General features: G+C 34.9%; 2 pseudogenes; both read right to left on the bottom strand.

Moving 5' to 3' along the window:
• Window positions 1-4001: 4001 nt before the first annotated feature.
• Window positions 4002-10957, bottom strand: LOC125206622 (annotated as a pseudogene).
• Window positions 10958-13309: 2352 nt separating this feature from the next.
• On the bottom strand, window positions 13310-14045 carry LOC125206623 (annotated as a pseudogene).
• Window positions 14046-17858: the final 3813 nt, after the last annotated feature.

The raw sequence follows: 17858 nt of genomic DNA on the forward strand, positions 1-17858 counted from the left end.
TTTTGACGAAGCATGAATATATTTACGCGGGCAGCAGGCATGTGAGCCAGGTAGATACACATATATCATATATATAGCACATTCTAAATTTTTTGTTAATGTGTAATGATATTCAAATAATGGTCGTAGACTAGCCAAGTGGGTGAAGGGGGTATCAAAATCAGCAAACCACACCTTGAAAAAATCTGATTATAGCTCACATACATATACTGGATTTAATCGATAAACATCCTTATCTCATACTAGCTTTTTAAACCTTGAATTCACGAGTTATAACACTTCGTGGGCACTTGTTAAACCACATACTATATAATTTTGATGGGGACCATGCTTGCCGCTCTAATTAAATGAAACTTTCTATAAATGTTGTTATGCATCGTCACACCTAAATTTTTAAATTATATGGTGCCTTTTAAAAAATAGATTTCTCATGTATCCAAATTTTTTAAAGGGGAAATGAAAAGGATTTTAGAAAAATTAGACAGTTTTCAGCCCCAAAGGAAATTTGCCGATTTAATTAATGATCCGGTGTCATTGGAATGTACACCAGGCGCCCTACCATTTTTTAATTCAGCCCAACCCCACTCCATATATAATGATTTTTTTTTATATCCCCTCCTCCCCAAAGGGGCCCATTGACCAAATTTTTTTAAGAAAGTAAAAAATTTTTAAAAAAGATGGGATAAACCCTTTTTTTATTGATTTTATAATAAAATGGTAATAGTTATGAGATTTTACTATTTTTTAAAAATGGAGATTTAATGGGGGCCTGAAAAAGGGATATTAATCGGGGGGAAAAAAGTATTTTTTTCATTTCCCTTTCCCACTTGGTGAATTATTTTTTTGTTATCAAACGATACATCACTATATTTAAGGATAAAATTGTATATATTTTGATAAGGGTTTAAACTAGCTTTTTCAAATAATTTTATTCTTTGAATTTAATATTTTTATACTATGCATATTCCATAGCACGCATATATCATATAAAAGCTCCAATAAAAGGTTCATGGATGTTTCGTCCCGTATGATTTTTTTAAATTTTATAACAAAAGTAGTAGTACTCCATCTCCCCAGCTAATAATATTTTTACTTTTAATTTCATTGCCAAATAGAATCCCCGGTCCCCCAAAAAAAATCATTTCATGTTTTTGAAGACATACTACACATACACTCGCAATATTATGGAAAAAAAAGCATATTATCAAGTTGTGATTTTCGTCATAATCATTTCTTTAAAACTATATTGATAAATTACTAGTACAAATTAAAACTCCCAAGTACTACTATAGTAGTGCTTCATACGTTCATTCTCAATCCTCGTGAACACTTTCAATCCATTGATTGACCAAACATCGTATTGTTCAAAATAAAAATAAATATAATTGAATTAATAGAATCGAATGGTGAACTTCAAAGCTGCCTCTATAAATATTACGAGAAAATTCTGCAACATCATCCCATAATTATATATTTGTAACATTACTTGGCTTAAACAAAAAATCTCTCCCCCCCCTATCTTTGCCCTCATGGAAAAAAAAAATTTCTAGTATTGCCAATTACTTTTTGCACATATTTTTGTACTTTTTGGTTGGGAAAATGTGGCAATGCAACCTCAATTTGCAACAACACACCTCCCCCCAAACTCTGCAACACTCTCCAAATTACCACCCCCCCCAAAAAACCCAGACAAAAACGCGTGATTTAGGCCGGCTAAGCTTTAGGGAAACCCTAAAAGCTAAAAATGCTCACAAGCTCATCCCCGGGATGGTTTCGAGTTCATTGATGAGCTAGACGATCAGCATGGAGTGATTGCTTGAGCTCTATCAAACACAATCCATCAACTCAACCGCCCCTCGACTAAAAATCGATGTCATGCACAAACATGGTTGAGTGCAGCCACGCCAACGAGCAAACATGCCATAGTGGATTTCTTGATTTCAACAAGTCCTCACAATTGGGAAACCTTTAAAATCATTTTAAATTCCCAAAACCCCAGCAAATTCACTAGTCAACAAGGCCATTTCTCCATCCGCCTCTAACCAGAAGAGAATGTGCCATTTTTGATTGGGGTTTCGCCCGGATGGGGGCTCTCTGGGCTCCGTGAAGGCCGATGTGGTGGGGGCACAAAGGCCTGATTACACCGTTTTAGGGGTTGGGGCCCTTGCTGGGAGGGGGAGGGTTAGGAGATTTGTTTATATGTGAAAAAGGGCGTTTATAAAAAAACGTTGAGATCAAAGATCGATGAAGAATTTGATGTTGATCGGAGATGGAATTGATGCAACTGTTGTTAGTGGGATAGGAGTGTTAAAGATGGCCACCACTTTCCGCTCTGCAACTTTTGGTGAGATTATCATCATCTCAAATTTCATCAAAATTTTTTAATTAAAAATTCCTAGTACGTTATTTTATCAACTTAATTAGAATTGAACATATCAAAAATTAATGCTTAAAAAATAGTTTCGAAAATATGTCTGACCATTTGAATTTTTTTCCCCAAACATAAACGGGATCCATTTTTTCAAATTAAAAAAAACAATAGAAACCCCATAAATTAAAAAGACAAAAAATTTAATTTTGCCCAAATTTTGATCCCCCAATTTTTAAATTAAAATTTTTTTTCCCAAAAAAAAAAAACAATTAATATTTTATATATGCAGCTGTCCCCGGAAAAAGGGTTCTTTTGCGCGGGGCAAAATTTTCGGGGAACACGGGGGGCCCCAAACCCCAAAGGGTTGGCCCCCCGGTGAGCCCCCTTTTTCCCCCGCCTTCTTCGAGGCAGCTTAAAGGGCTACCAAGACTTTTTCAGTCCACCCCCGCGCCAGTTCACCCGATTGAATCTACGGCCCCGTCGACTTCTTTCTTCGGCGACGCAGTGGCGTTTTCTCCAAAACTGCAACATCTACGTCCGGAGACCGATCATCAACCAAAAAAACCCCGTCACCGCGCAAGGGAGAAAAGACCCTAACGAGAACACCGGGATCGTCATCCAAAACTCAGTCATCACAGCGGCGCCGGACCTCAGGCCGGTGCAAAGTTTGTACAAGAGCTATTTAGGGAGGCCGTGGAAGGAATATTCGAGGACTGTGTTTTCCAAGTGTGTGATCGATGGGTTGATTGACCCGGCCGGGTGGCTGCCGTGGAGTGGAGTTTTTGGTTTTGGCTACTTTGTATTATGGTGAGTATATGAATATTGGGTTGGTGGGACTACTGTGGGGAGGGTTAAATGGCGGGGTTTCATCGGATAATAAGGGCGGCCAGGCCGGAATGTTCTCCGCCCGGAATTTCCTCCCCCTGGGGACTCGTGGACCGGGGCTACCGGTGTGCCGTTTACGTCTGGCCTGTGATAGGTTGGTTAGTTTTAATTAAGGGACAATTGCATGTGTTGTTTGTGTTTAATTTTTTGTGCTACATTGGGAAGTTAAAAATGAAAATTGTTTTCCAAAATTAATAATTTATATCAACTTTTACCTGTTTTGATTTAGGTCATTTGATTCCAAAACCCATTAACTTTGCCCAAAATCTATTACTATTTCTCATAAAATATACTTTCAACAAATTAAAAAAAGGTTAAAAAAAAAGCACAAACTTTGTAAAACGTTTTTTTCACGGCTGAAATTAAAAAAAGCGAATCCAACTAAATTACGTGAAATTTTAATCCTAGTTGAAATTACTTCACTTCCCAAAGGTGAGTACTACTATTAAAGAAAAAAAAATACAATCATCCCCTTTAAAGTTTGTATATTATGGAAAATAGCAGATTTAAAAATTTTAGAAATCAAAATCCCTTTTTTTTATTACCTTGATTTTGATTTAATTTTTAAATACAATTTGTTTACCTTATCACAATACCTTATCACAAAGCAGATCCCCAAATAGTGGGGCTAAAATTATACTCAAATTCATAACCCTCATAGCAAGGTACATAGCCCAAATGTTCAGAACATTTCCTGCATGTGCACATACTAAAGTTATGGCATTGCTTTTTTTTCCCAAAAAAATTATGTAAATGATGGATAAACAAACTCCTCAGCACCGTGTCTGCAGCATCTATGTAATAACAGTGGGAGAGATCGCCCAGTGTATTTTGCATCTTAGACAGCTTAAGAGCAACCTCAACCTGCATGGGAAAATACTTGATTAATGTATGCATCTTGGCTTGCATTGTAGAAGACTAGTCTTGGATGGTAAATCTAGTACTTACAAGAGGAGCAAGCCATCTTGCAACCCTCCCAATCTTGTTTGGGCCCTTTTTCGTCCCTTTTTCATGAAAACGGATAGTAGCACCTTCTGAACCAGTTCCAGAGAGTCGGAAAACCTAGTGAATCATAAGTGTAAAAATGGTCAGTATTTTTCAAGATCACCAAATAAAAGAATATACTAAATGTATGGGATAGTTGTAAAGTTCCTGAAACCGTGTTTACAGATATTTGACGGGGTAACTTACCAATCGAGATCCATCTTCAAATAGGTATCTGATTCCTTGATGCTTTGAAAAGGAACCATCAACAGGATCCTTGTACTTTAAATTCATCAGCATTGGGCAACATTTGAGACATCTGAACCCAATCCCCTTTTTAATGCTTGGGGAAAATATGTATACAAGTAAAATCAAATTTAAAACTACAACTACAAAAATGACAGAATCGATTATTACTCAAAATCAATCTCAAGCTACATGGAGCAGTCAACCAACTACTTAGACTTTTTACTTAAAATGGGAAATTTAATTTGGGGAGAAAAAAAAATTTAAAAGGGATGCCAAAAATTGGGGAGAAGCTTTAGTTTTGACTTTTTTAGGGGAGAATGGAAGAGAGGCAGGGGGCTTTTTTGTTGACTTCGGTTAGGTTTGGGTTGCAGCTTTACCAAATAAGCCATCAGTTCCTTGGCACCACCAGCATCAACATTCTTCATTGCATGGGGAAAAAGAATTAATGAACAAACCATATAAAAATAATAACATTTCAAAGCAAAAGCACTTAAAGAGTAGGAAAAAAACGGCATGATCCACCCCCATAATCGTATCGAGTGTAATAGTGACCCCTTTTAGACCAATGTTGGCCAATTTTGTCTTCAACAGTGACAAAATTTATCTCCCCCCAGATTGTCTTTGTTCTTATAGGCAAAAAAGCTAGCCAAGCCAACACAGCCCATATTTCCCTCTTTCTCGCGGATGTGGTCCGGGGCCTGTTAATAAATATTAATAAAAAAGGGTTAAGGACATTGCTTCCTTCAATGGTTCTGTATTAAACATAGATCCTACCAGTTCCAAAACTTTCTTCACCACAAACTGAACACTGTCCATCTTTCCCTCAGGTTGCCAAAAATTTCCATCCAGTTAAAAACCCTTTACAGAGATATAACATTAGTAAACCTCTAAAACTAACCAAACCATTTTATAAATATTCTTTTTATAGTACCTCAAAGAATTTCAGATTCAAGTGCTTAGCTACGACATCAAGTGCAGTTTATGTGGGCATGCCCTGAGGAGAATAATGGAGCATATAAGATTTCATCTTCTAAAAAAACTTTCAATTAAGAAAAATATAATGAGAGATGAATGACATGTACTGGAAAAATAAAGATATTAACGAGAAAGAAATGATGCACGGTTTCCAGGAGTCAACTAATAGCATCAAAGAGAAAAGTCCAGGAAAAGGAAAACAGGATCAGAACCTTGCAACCCTTTTAGACCACCAGAAAAGTAGGGTATCGCCTGTACAGCATTTGCAGCTATAATAGCAACAGAATCAGATGGAGTAACAAAGAACCTGAAATTCAAAATAAGACTGATTCAGAATAAGAATTAAGTAAAAAAATGATGTTCAAAATCAGCATAATTTTTAGAAACCAGCCTTTTTCCAAGAACCATATTGCGGTCGGCATCTCCATCAGCAGCTGCACCAAACTCTGGGGGTCCTGGATTGTTGCCTGCTTACTCAATCCCATACGAGCTACTAGTTCTTTTGCATATGTCAAATTAGGATCAGGATGTCCTCCACCAAAATCATCCTGCAGAAGACAGTTAAAAATCAGTGAAAAACAATAGTACTATATACATACAAATTAAAAAAAATTTACCTTGGGTACACAATTAAGCAAAGAGCTTTCGCTTTGCACCTAGCTCTTCCACAAATATGCGAGCATAAGCTCCAGCAACCCATGAAGTGCATCATAGCTAGAAAATGCAAAGTATAAATAATGGAATCGAATAGGCCTAATCCAAACAATCAGTTTGAAATTTTTGCCAGAAATGGCATCAAATTTGAAGTCATAGGATACCAGAAAGTGAATTTTGGAGATGACAGTAGCTTCTTGATACTTGGAAATCAAAAATAGACCTGGAAAACAATAAGTAAGACAAAAGTGCAGCACAGCTTAGTGAGAATATGTACAGCACCAAAGATTAGACAGAGAATAATATTGAGTTACGTCACCAAATATGTACTTCAATGTTATGGGACGGAGGGAGTATGTATAGGCACCAAATATCATGTACATACTCCCTCCGTCCCAATACAAGTGATGGACTTCTTTGGGCACAGGACAGTATTTAAGAAAATGATATTGAGTTAAGTGGAGAGAGAATAAAGTAGTAGAGAGAATAAAATAAAAAGTAAAAGGGAATAAAGTATGAGAAAGAAAAAAGTAGAAGAGAGTAAATGGGTTGCTTTTTGCTAAAAACAGAAATTGATCACTTGTAGTGGGACAAACAAAAAAAGAAATATCAATCACTTGTAGTGGGACGGAGAGAGTATTTAATAAGATGTATCAAACCCTATTTTGCACCAATCCCTTCCCTTCAAGGGAATCATATAACATATACTTAATGGGAAAATGATCTTTATGCAATCCCATCGAGATACGTACTTCATCAATTTGACATAGTCACTTGCTGAATCAAAAACATCAACATCAAACTGCCCGTCAGGACCAGTAAAGTTACTTAATCCAATTTTGGAGATATCCACCTGCAATTTCATTTAATATTGTTAGGGGACAAAAGGAAAGGTAATTCTGCCACAAGTGTGCATATTTGGGCGCATAATACACATGCATACAATATACTAATATAGTATATCAGTTTATGCACTTCCATGAAACAAATCATACATCAGGTAGGCCTTCAGCAATCAAGTATTCCTTAATTGTGGTGGTGTTTGAATAGATCTTATCAGTGACTCCTTCTGGAGCAGGTCCACCATTTTCCATGTTGTATTTGATTCCAAAGTCCTAGCAAACAAAGAGAAGACAGATAAGGAAATTGAATTAAGGAGCCAGTTTTAGCACAACATGTCCATTAATGAGTGACCAAGACAAGAAAGAAAGAGAATATCCTTCTGAAGATAGTCTTTGACTAGAACATTCTACCATAGTTATATACAATAATACACTTGAGTCATTTAACAGAAAAATATTGAAAGAAACAGCAATGAAACCTGGAAGGAAAACAAGTTCCTCGCACTGACCTTGATGCAAGGCATTGCTAGAAAACAAGCATAACCACTAGACATTGAAACTGACTCAATGATGTACTGGAGCAAAATACAAGACTATACAAGCATTCCAATAATGACAACCAGGGGTAAAAGGAAAAAGAAGTAATTCAGGCGCATACCTCATTTGGCCCCCTGGGTTGTGGCTTGCTGTAAGTATAAATGCCCCATTTGCCTTGGAGCCCTGCGGAAGTCCAAGATGTTAAGGGTTTAATGTTTCATTGTTTAAGATTTTACAGAGGAAGTAAAAGGTCAATACTCACATCAGCGCCTACTCTTTCCCGTACAACAGCAGAAACAGCAGGAGTAGATAGTAACCCGTTCTGACCAACCCATATACGCCTTACTCCATTTGCAGCAGCCATTTTGATGATGATCTAACATTGGATACAACTACTTAGAACTTATACCATATGTGAGATCAAACAATACATAAAAGCATAGGGTCACAAGTTAGTTCTAGAAGTCAAAAACTGAAGACGTAATATTTTTCACCGAATGAGCTACTTCCTTGTCCACTTCCATTACTCGGTTTATTTTTCAGAACTTACAGGACCAATAAGTGTACTCACATATGTTTCACTCTAATAGACCTACCAATGATGACTGTATCATATAGCGACAATGTATCTCACCTGGATAGCATCCTTCGAATAGTAGCGGCCATCACCAGAGACAACAAGTGTTGCACCTGAAGAATTTTCAGCAAGAACTATAAACACTTGACAGTAAAAGAGAAAACTAGAGCTGGTGTGTCTGCTAGGGTATGAAAACTAGAACCTGAAGAGAATCTCAAAAGCTAATGTAACTATTATGATCGTTACCAATTGATAAATTATAAGGGTAACATAGACATTATCAAGCAAACTATGATAGACTAGTGCCTACCACTTAATTAGAAAATCTCAATCATTATGCATAAAATGTACAGTACTATTGAGAGTATCATTACATGTATAGTGTATTCAAACAAAGCTATAATTTCAATATTGCTTGCATTAAAAGTAAGTACATGTACATCTAAGTTTTCTGAGGTTGCTGTTTTGAAGCAAACACAGAGGTAGTTTTGCAATTTTTGCATATAATGATATAAATCATGTGTCCATTTGTCCATCACTCCATCTTAATATTTGCTTGTTAAAGAGTAAATTGTGCATCTCAATTTTAAAATCACACCATATCAAAGAAAACCAAGAGCACGCAAACGCTAAAAGATATGGAGTACCTTTCATCTTATCAGCTCCCAGGGCATTAAAAGTAGACTGGACAAAATTTTGCAAGTAATGGGTTGCACGAATACTTTCACCTGAACCATGCATTCCAAATACTTATTCCAGAATCAACAACAGAAAACATTTTTGCACAATTTTGCACAGTTTTTTAAAACACAAAGAGCATATAAATGTACTTACAATGCAGACCCTTGTGAATAAATCAGAAATTATTAGCAAGACTAAGTTAAGACATTTAAAAAAAGATAATAGTTCTTGCTACAACAAGTCGTTTTAAAATATGGTGGCCTTCTGTCTTTCTGATTGAAACTGAAAGCTAACTTTTGTGACTCCTAATCATATGTGATCTGGGAAACACCATGACGAACATGGGTAGCAACAATGAAACATTGTTGTTACATACTCTGCTTCATGCAAAAATGGTGAAAATAAAACTTCCTATGCTTCATGCAAAAATAATGTGATCCCTGAATTCACTTCCATTTCACTCAGAATTCTGAGAGGAAACCCCTTTAACATAAAAATGGAAAAGTATCTGGATAAAATACAGAAATCATAGTCATGTGAATTAACTTTTAAAAAGATGATTTCACATTTAGTTTGAAGAAATTAATAGAATTAAAGTAGAGTACACAAATCAATCTCATAAAAGGGAAAATTCAAATTTATATAGATATCATATGAGAAGATCAGGATTTCTCATAAATCATGATAAAAAGTAGTTTCAAATTTAATATTCACATATCAGTTCAGATTCCAGAAGAACTTGAGATATTTGGAGAATTGATATGGTAAACATTCGAATCCATCAGACTCAGATGTCCTAAAACTGTAATGCTAATACCTAGAGCTTTTCCTATCTTTCCGTTGGCAAAGAGAAGAAGACAATCTAAAGGTCAACTTATCAAACCATGTTATCTTGTTTCCAAGACATCTACTGAGTCTTGATCAGTATAGTTAAAAAAAATACATGTAAGGATATAACAGGCCAGTTATCTAGGTTCTACAGATACAGGTTCTACGCATCAGGCTTATGCCTCACTTGCAGAAGGTAAAAAAATTGTTTAATTTCTAATGAATGTTATCATCCTGATGCAGTTAAAAGTTTCCACATCAACAAAGAATGCAGGCATGTCCTTAGGATAGCTTCTAGAGAACCGAGCACACGTGTCATTAGTACAAATCATCCTATCTACACGGCCGAAGTATCTTTTAAACCAAGGCATCCACCTTCCTACTCTTCAAATTGTTTTCGAGGAATTCTAAAAGTTTGCAGTTCAATGATAATGGATGAAAAATTAGCATGTTCTGGTTCTGAGTCTGTCAGATATAATTCATGCTTCTGGAGAGGGAGGGCGGATACTTCACTGTGATCTGTTTCGCAATATGTAAAACCATGCCTTCCACCGTAACAGTTCTCAAATCCTGATTCTTAGAACAGGATGGATTTGGCAACTAGAAGTATAGACTAATCACACCAGCTTGGCTTGGTATTAATAATACTATTACTAGGCTTATCAGATCTAAAGCTCACTCCTGCAATCATACTAGACATCAGCCCCGCCGAATAAATGTCTATGGAATAAATAACTCTTCGCATAAACAGAGCATCATATAAATACCAGAACACTTGTTCAGCCGACGATGTCACCAAATACACACATTCATGTATATAGAAAATGCATAGATCCGATCGGAGCATCAATTCATGCTGAGGATCCATCCATTTCCTATAAAATTAGGTAGCCATACGGAACAGGACGAGAATCGTCACAAATCAGAAAAAACGCAAAAAAAAATAAAAATAAAATCAAACCTTCTTCCTGAGACCAGAAGTCCCAGGCTTCTGGCCATCGATTGGAGAAGTCTGGACGCGGTAACCGTAAACGCTCCCATCTTGACTGAACAATCTGTGAGAATTGAGCAGCAGAAATCAATCAAACAGATGAACAGCCAATAGCAATGTGCAAGTGAAAATGTTGGGAGAGAAGATGACTACGTAGAAATTGTTAGGCGTGTCGAGTGTTGGGAAGTGTGATAGAAAAAAAGTGGTGCCTATAAAAGTAAATAAATTAATAAAATTATTGATGTAAAGTATTATTCTGTGACGCACACGTATTTTAAATCGCCTCGGCTTGACCGTCAGATGAATCGGATCTCCGGAGACCGCTAACAATTTCTTGTTTTAAGCCAAAATTATGAAATAAATTTAACAAACCTTATTACCATTATGACTCAGATCTCCATCTCCGCAATCCACTACTTTATTAAGCCAAATTTATATAATAAGTATGCAATAAACTAACAAAACTTAAAACCTAATCATCCATATTCAATCACGTTGTGTTGTTCACATAATAATTATCCATAATCACTGGTAGTGGTGGGTGGCAAAACAATGTTTTATTACTAATTTATATCATTCAAATTTCAGCATATGCGCTTCTACCTATATGTTACAAATAAATGAATCGTGAAGTAAAATGCTACTACTTATTTTGGGTTTGAGAGAGTATATATACACATAAAATTTAAATTGCTTTTCAAATTTTTAGATAATTACATGAGATATAGTGTTATATTAATTCAAACACATTATAATAGTATTACAAAACTACTTCACACACATAAATAAGATCTTTCGCTACAAAAAAATATCTTGCAATGCATCATTTTTGACACTTCAAGGTTTTTTCCTTTGTAAAGGTAGATTTGAAGAATCGTATTCAGAACATTTTCTTTGAAAGATTCTAGTATTTTACTCTAGTATATTTTTTTAAATTAAGTTATTTTAATTCTATTGATAATTAAGAAAAATAGTTTTAAAGAATTAGGATATGGGCCTGTTGGCAATCTCGGCTGTAGGACCGTGGCCCGCGCATTAGTGTCGGAATATTCGAAGATATTTCAAATTCCAATTGAACTTTACAACCCTCAGAAAATATTCAATATTATTTTAAAGTTTATGCATATTTCTATAAATAGGTCTCAATTTACTATTTTAGTTATAAATATGTATTTTTAATATTATTTAAACACGATAGGTTGTCGATAAATTATACTTTAAACAAAAAATTATTTGTGATTACGCTTTAAAACATGTACTCCCTCCGTCCGATTAAGAGTTACACTTTTCATTTGGGTCCGTCCCAATTAAGAGTCACACTTCATTTTTACCATAAATAATAAGTAGATCCTACATTCCACTAACCCAATTCACTCACATTTTATTATAAAACCAATATAAAAAAATAGATCTGCATTCCATTTAATTTTTTTCAACAACTTCTTTCAGTTCTTAAACTTCATTCGGTCAAAGTGTAAGCTTTTGATCGGGGTTGGAGGAGTATAATTAATAAATATGACAACGCTTACATTAGAACTGTTTTATTCCCATGAAAAGTTAACCGGCCGACCTATCATTCTTATACTCTTCTATCTTTACTCTTCTTTGTAAACTCTCTTTCATTTTCTTTGTCCCTTATTCATTTTTTTTTGTGTGGATATTCTTCATTATCCCATGCACTCTTTATATGGCAAATCACATTCTATTCTTCTTATACATTTTTTGATAGGGACCTCGCATCTCAGCCATCCTACAGCCGGGCCACCTCCCAATCCAGCAAGTAAAGCCCAAGTCAAGCCCAAGACCGCCGTCACGATCAAACTAATCATACAAGGAATCGACCCAAAAAATACCAAGATTATTGCACTAAATAAATATGATATTGTAATCTCTTTTGCCATATTTACTTCAGTATTTTCGTGTATTGGGGCGGTGGCTCGTGTGTGGAAGCTCGGATTTTTTTTATTATGTAATTTTTTTTTATTTTTAGTTAACGTACTTTTTTTTATTTAAATAAAATTAACGAATTTTTCCCTTATATGTGTCGTAAATTTAATTCTGTATTTTGTGTTTAATTCCGTAAATATAGTTGTTTTTGAATTATTTTTATTGCAGCTAGCTGTGGCTAGCCTTAGGCTATCCTATTTGATTAAAATGATGATGTGGCGGAGTGGATTTTTAGTGTTGATGACGTGGGAGAGAGTGGTAGCTGTGGGCGCTAAGGCTATCCCTATTTGATTAAAAAGGATGATGTAGCGGGTGGATTTTTAGTGTTGATGACGTGGCGGGGAGAGAGTGGCTAGCCTGGCCTAAAGCCATTAGGATGCTCTTATATTGAGAATAAAGAATAAACTCTTTTCACATTCTTCTTCATTCACAATAAACCCTTGTACCTCAAGTAACTAGGGTTTCTCATCTACAATTCCTTTACGTGTGCTCTCTCAAAATGGAAAGGTACCCAGGACCTATCATTTTTCTTTCTCGATTGTCCATATTCCGATTTTATTTTATTTTTCCAGATATTTTTGTCCACGATGGGTTTGCTTATGGAGTAGTATAAATCAAATTACAAAATCACATGATATGCTAGAGCTAGCGAAAATGAAGATATTCATTGTGAGTAGATCTACAATTAATAAATTGAATATTGAAACAACAATTTTGGAAATATGGCGACTGCATGCATTGGAATTTGCATGCATACAATAAAAAAATTACTCCGTAAGAGAGATGAGTTATGAGTTGATGGCGCTGCAAACCCTTCTAATTATTCCATTCTGTCCGAGAGTTGGCTCAATCTCCGACATCTTGATCATCGCAGTCGCAAAGTCGGCGGCGAAAGTCCTCGGATTGCCACTGTACTGAGACACAATGGAGGCCGTTGATCCGGAGAAGAGAACTTGATCGGACTGCAGCAGTCCTTTCCTCTGCACCAAATTCCTGAAGTAGTTGTTGTCGAATGAATTCGGCGTCACCAAATCCAGCGCCGCCAAGTTGCTGTCGCCGCCGGTCTGTGGGCAGCCCGCCTCCTGGTGCTGGCAAAGCCGGCATCAATGTCAGTACCGTTGCTGTATATTCTTCCACGGAACAAGAAGCATTGGGATTGACCTAATGTTGCGCTCCTGCATATATCAAATAGTAATCCATTACTCACTTACAATGCACATTAGTTTGATACTATTCGCTTTGTTTTTAGTCATTTTTAAAAGATCTAAAACTAAATGGGGTTTAACAACACTTATATATATATATTGATTCCAAGTATGTGGGATGAGTTTGCACCCCAACAATTTTACTTACCAGATAGAGCAACCATGTCTCTTGCATTAAGACCTTTCTTGTCGAAAGCGTCAATAAGAACTTGAAGGCGGAAAATGGACTCGGGAGATCGGTGTTGGCCACATCACGGCTAGCGGTGGTGGAATCTCTTCTTCCCAGTTTCACGCTCCATGATGGACCACCAACCTGCATACTTTTTCAACAATTAATTTATTCTTTAAGGTTTGTGCATATGCATGTTTAAGTTGTTTAGAATGCTTACAGCAGCAGGGGCGTCCGTGCGGCTAAAGTGACCCCCTCGGGAAAGAAGGGGAACTCCGCCTGGGCAAACGCTCAACCCCCCTTGGCTCCCTAAAAACCTCGTATCCTCGGGCCGGAATTTACTTTTGGAAAAATCCGTCTTCTCATTTTGGATGGTGGGGGCCCGTCTAGCAAGAGGGAAAGGCTCGCACCCCTGAACAAGCAGTCTTTGGAAGTGGAGGCGGATGGGGGACGCCCGCCATCCCCCGGCTCCTGAAATAGCGCGGCGGATGGAGTTGCGGATGATGGTGGGTGCATTGGGGCATGTACGTCTTGGGAAGTGGTTTGGAGTTGTGCTTCGCTAAAATCCCTTAGCACCACCATTAAGAGATTTATAGGAATAAAAAACCTACAATCTTTTTTTGAAAAAAGGTGGAATTTGATGTGATGAACTTTTTTCGATTAGTGCAAAGATTTTTGAAAAATTTAAATTTTGGGGGTAAAGGGGTGGTGAGGAGAAGTAATCGTTTTATTAAAATTTTAAAAAAGAAAAAGTACTACTACTACTACAATGTAAATTGGTGGGAGGGAGTCTGTATTGGCTGCTAAAACCCGGGTATGGACTAACAACTATGTTACTTAGCCAGAATAGGCAATTTTGTGTTTACAAATTCAACTATTACTTCAACTTGGAAAATTTTGGTTTCTATTTATTTATTATAAATATATTAGGAAAGTCAAATGGCATGATTTGGTCAACAATGGTGATGTAGAGTTGGACGACTGCATAGACAGCTAATAATTGGAAAAATCTTTTACGTTATTGGGGGTTTTACCAAAAAAGTCGGCATTCCCCCAGTACAAAATCATCACATGTGATTCCCCACCTTACCCAAAGAAGGAACGGGGAACTAGTGGTAGGTGGAATTTTGGAAAGCAAAAAAACAGAGAAACGAAAAAAAAATTATTCCAAAAAAAAAAACTTTTAGTGAAATGCGAAACATATTAACCCTTTTTGTTATATCCCCCTTTTTTCCCCTCACGCTTCATGAATTCCCAAAAATTACATTAACTAATCGAGTTTAATCTATGTTAATTTGGGGTTTTTTGTCTTACTTTTTTAAAATTCTTTAAAGGGAGTAAAAAAAATTGAAATTCAACTATTCATATTTGCTGTCTCAAGCTGTAATCAAGGTTTATGTGCTCGTTTGACGTCAAAGGTAGAGTTCATTGTAATTTTTTTGGTTTCAAATTCATACTCTTGTACTGGGTTTTTAACATGTCAAAATATAAATTATGCAGAAATTTTATTTTCCCCCTTTTTGACCCAAATTTAATTCGTTTTTATACATATCACTACAAAAAAAAGTACTAGCAGGAGTAGTATTTTTAAAAGGGCACAAAAAATTTAATTGCATTAAAAATAACAAAAATTTTTAAAAACAAAAAAAAAGCGTTTCTAAATTAGGGAAAAAAATTTAACCCTTTTTTGAGACATAAACAATAAAGATATTTTTTGAAACTTGGTTTTATGTATTTAAAAACACAAATTAATTTTTCTTAATTTTCTTTAAAAAAGTCTTTAACAGTTTTTTGTTGTAACATGCATTGTCAAGATCAATAAATTAATGGTTCCTAAAGGTAAAGGGTTGATAATTTTTTCATTTTTTTTTTTTTTCCCTTTTTTTTAAAATGACCCTTTTTTAAAAAAAAAAAAATTAATTGGGGTTTTGATTAAAACACTTTTCCCCATATTAAAATGATTCCAATCTCCCAAAATAAAAAAGGGTTTGGGGAAAGAATGTTGGATTAAAAAAAATTGCTCCCAAATTTTTGTGTATGTATATACAATTCAAAATAGTAAAAAAAGAAAAAAAAATTTCTTGTATACGCTGCTCTTGTTATTTACACATTGCACTTGTCCCAATCAAACCACTTATTAAATTACGCCTATCATATGCATCATTGCTGATTCAAAAATACATTTAAATACCACCATATCCAACAATAATATTTCTATTTTGCGTTTGCCCAAAAGAATAAAAGTTTATTTTCTTTTTTTGATAAATAGTAAAAAAGCTGTTCTCCAATTTTAAATAACTTTTATTAAAAAATTTAATATAGGAAATATATATAAAAGGGGGGAAAACTATTATTTATTTTTCCCCTCTCTTTTCTTTACATATCTTAAAATCCAAAAATCAAAAAAAACGGAATAATATTATAATTTATATTTATTTCAACAATTATACATTGAGCTTAGATTTATGATACTGGGGCATCATACGTGCAATTAGGAGCATTATACTCTAAATGTTTTTAGATATATAAAAATTTTTTTTTTTTTTTTGTTCACACATATGAAATTGAGATTTGTTAGAATTCTATCTTTACGATCTCCCCCTTGACTCATTTTAAGCAAAAACGTTTCTTTTAAGCACTGTTTTAAAATTTATTTTTTTTTTATAATTAATTAAAAAGGAAAGAGCCTACGTATTCCTTTCTAAAGTGGAGCTTATGCATGACTGCATTTTTTAAAATTTTATACATTTGATCTGGTCTTTAAGTTTTATAGTAAAAAAACTCTAGTTTTTTTAAGGATTTAGTCTTGTTAAAATTGATGTTTCTTATGAGATATTGAATGGGTGCGCAACGTGCATACAGCTAATAATTTGAAAAGCTCAAAGATAGTTTACTTTAAATGAAATTGTAAAAATTTTGGGTTTTCTTCAGTGACGAAATTGTAAAAATTAATTAATAGGAAAATTTTAAGTCGTATTAGGAAAATATGATTGATGCGGTGCGCCCTTCTCTTGGTTAATGAGTATGCTAGGGAAAACTATAAAGTTTGACGTGATCCCTTTTGGGAAAAGGGCAATGGCACCCGGATTTGTATCTAGGTGTTGGGTCCCCCAAATTCTTAAAGGATAAACGGTAAAAAAAATTTACTTGTGATGACAGTGACAAAAATTACTATAGGACAAAATATTCTGACTACTTTATTAATTTCTTTTAATACACTCATCAGTCATGTCTTTAGTTTAAATATTACTGCCATGTGAATAAATTAAGCATTACCCCAAACTTTTATTAAAGGGTTTAAAGAAAAATATAAAGTTATTATTTTATTATAATATGGAATGTTTTGCTTTAGTCGTTTTTAATATGGTTATTTTCTTTTAGTAAAAAAACTTAAAAATTCTCGTTACTCTATTTTATTTTTTTTTCTTCTCTTTCCTTTTTCATTTCTTACTTTATTTTTTTTATTCAACTAACCAATTTTTTTTGCTTTTTGAAAAGTCTCTCTAGAAAGGGGGGAGTATAATTGAACATTTTAAAAATTATAAAATTGCCCGAATTTGCATAGACATGGTGACCTTTTTGGAAATTTTCCCCTTTTTTAAACTATGTAGTTTTCATTTATTTTCCATTATGTAATTTTAGTATTTCTTTTATTCAGAATTTCTCACTAACCATATTTTGCGACACGTATAGAAAAAATTGTTCTTAAGGAACTCCTTTGATTTTATATTTTGTTCACAGACAAATTATTGGAGTAACTTATCCTATTGGATTCATTTTCTCTCTTTTTAACTATATCTATGTAGCCATTGGATTCATTGTATCCTTTTCTCTATGAATTCAAGCCAATATGCATCCTCCAGTTTCCAACATTTCGGTGTTCAGTGTGGCATTAATGCAGCAAGTTTTGATAATCTCCAACAAAATTATTTGCATGTCCATATATAGCTAGATACTAGATCG

The sequence above is a fragment of the Salvia hispanica genome, chromosome 2, assembly GCF_023119035.1.
Source record: "Salvia hispanica cultivar TCC Black 2014 chromosome 2, UniMelb_Shisp_WGS_1.0, whole genome shotgun sequence".
Lineage (NCBI taxonomy): Eukaryota > Viridiplantae > Streptophyta > Magnoliopsida > Lamiales > Lamiaceae > Salvia > Salvia hispanica.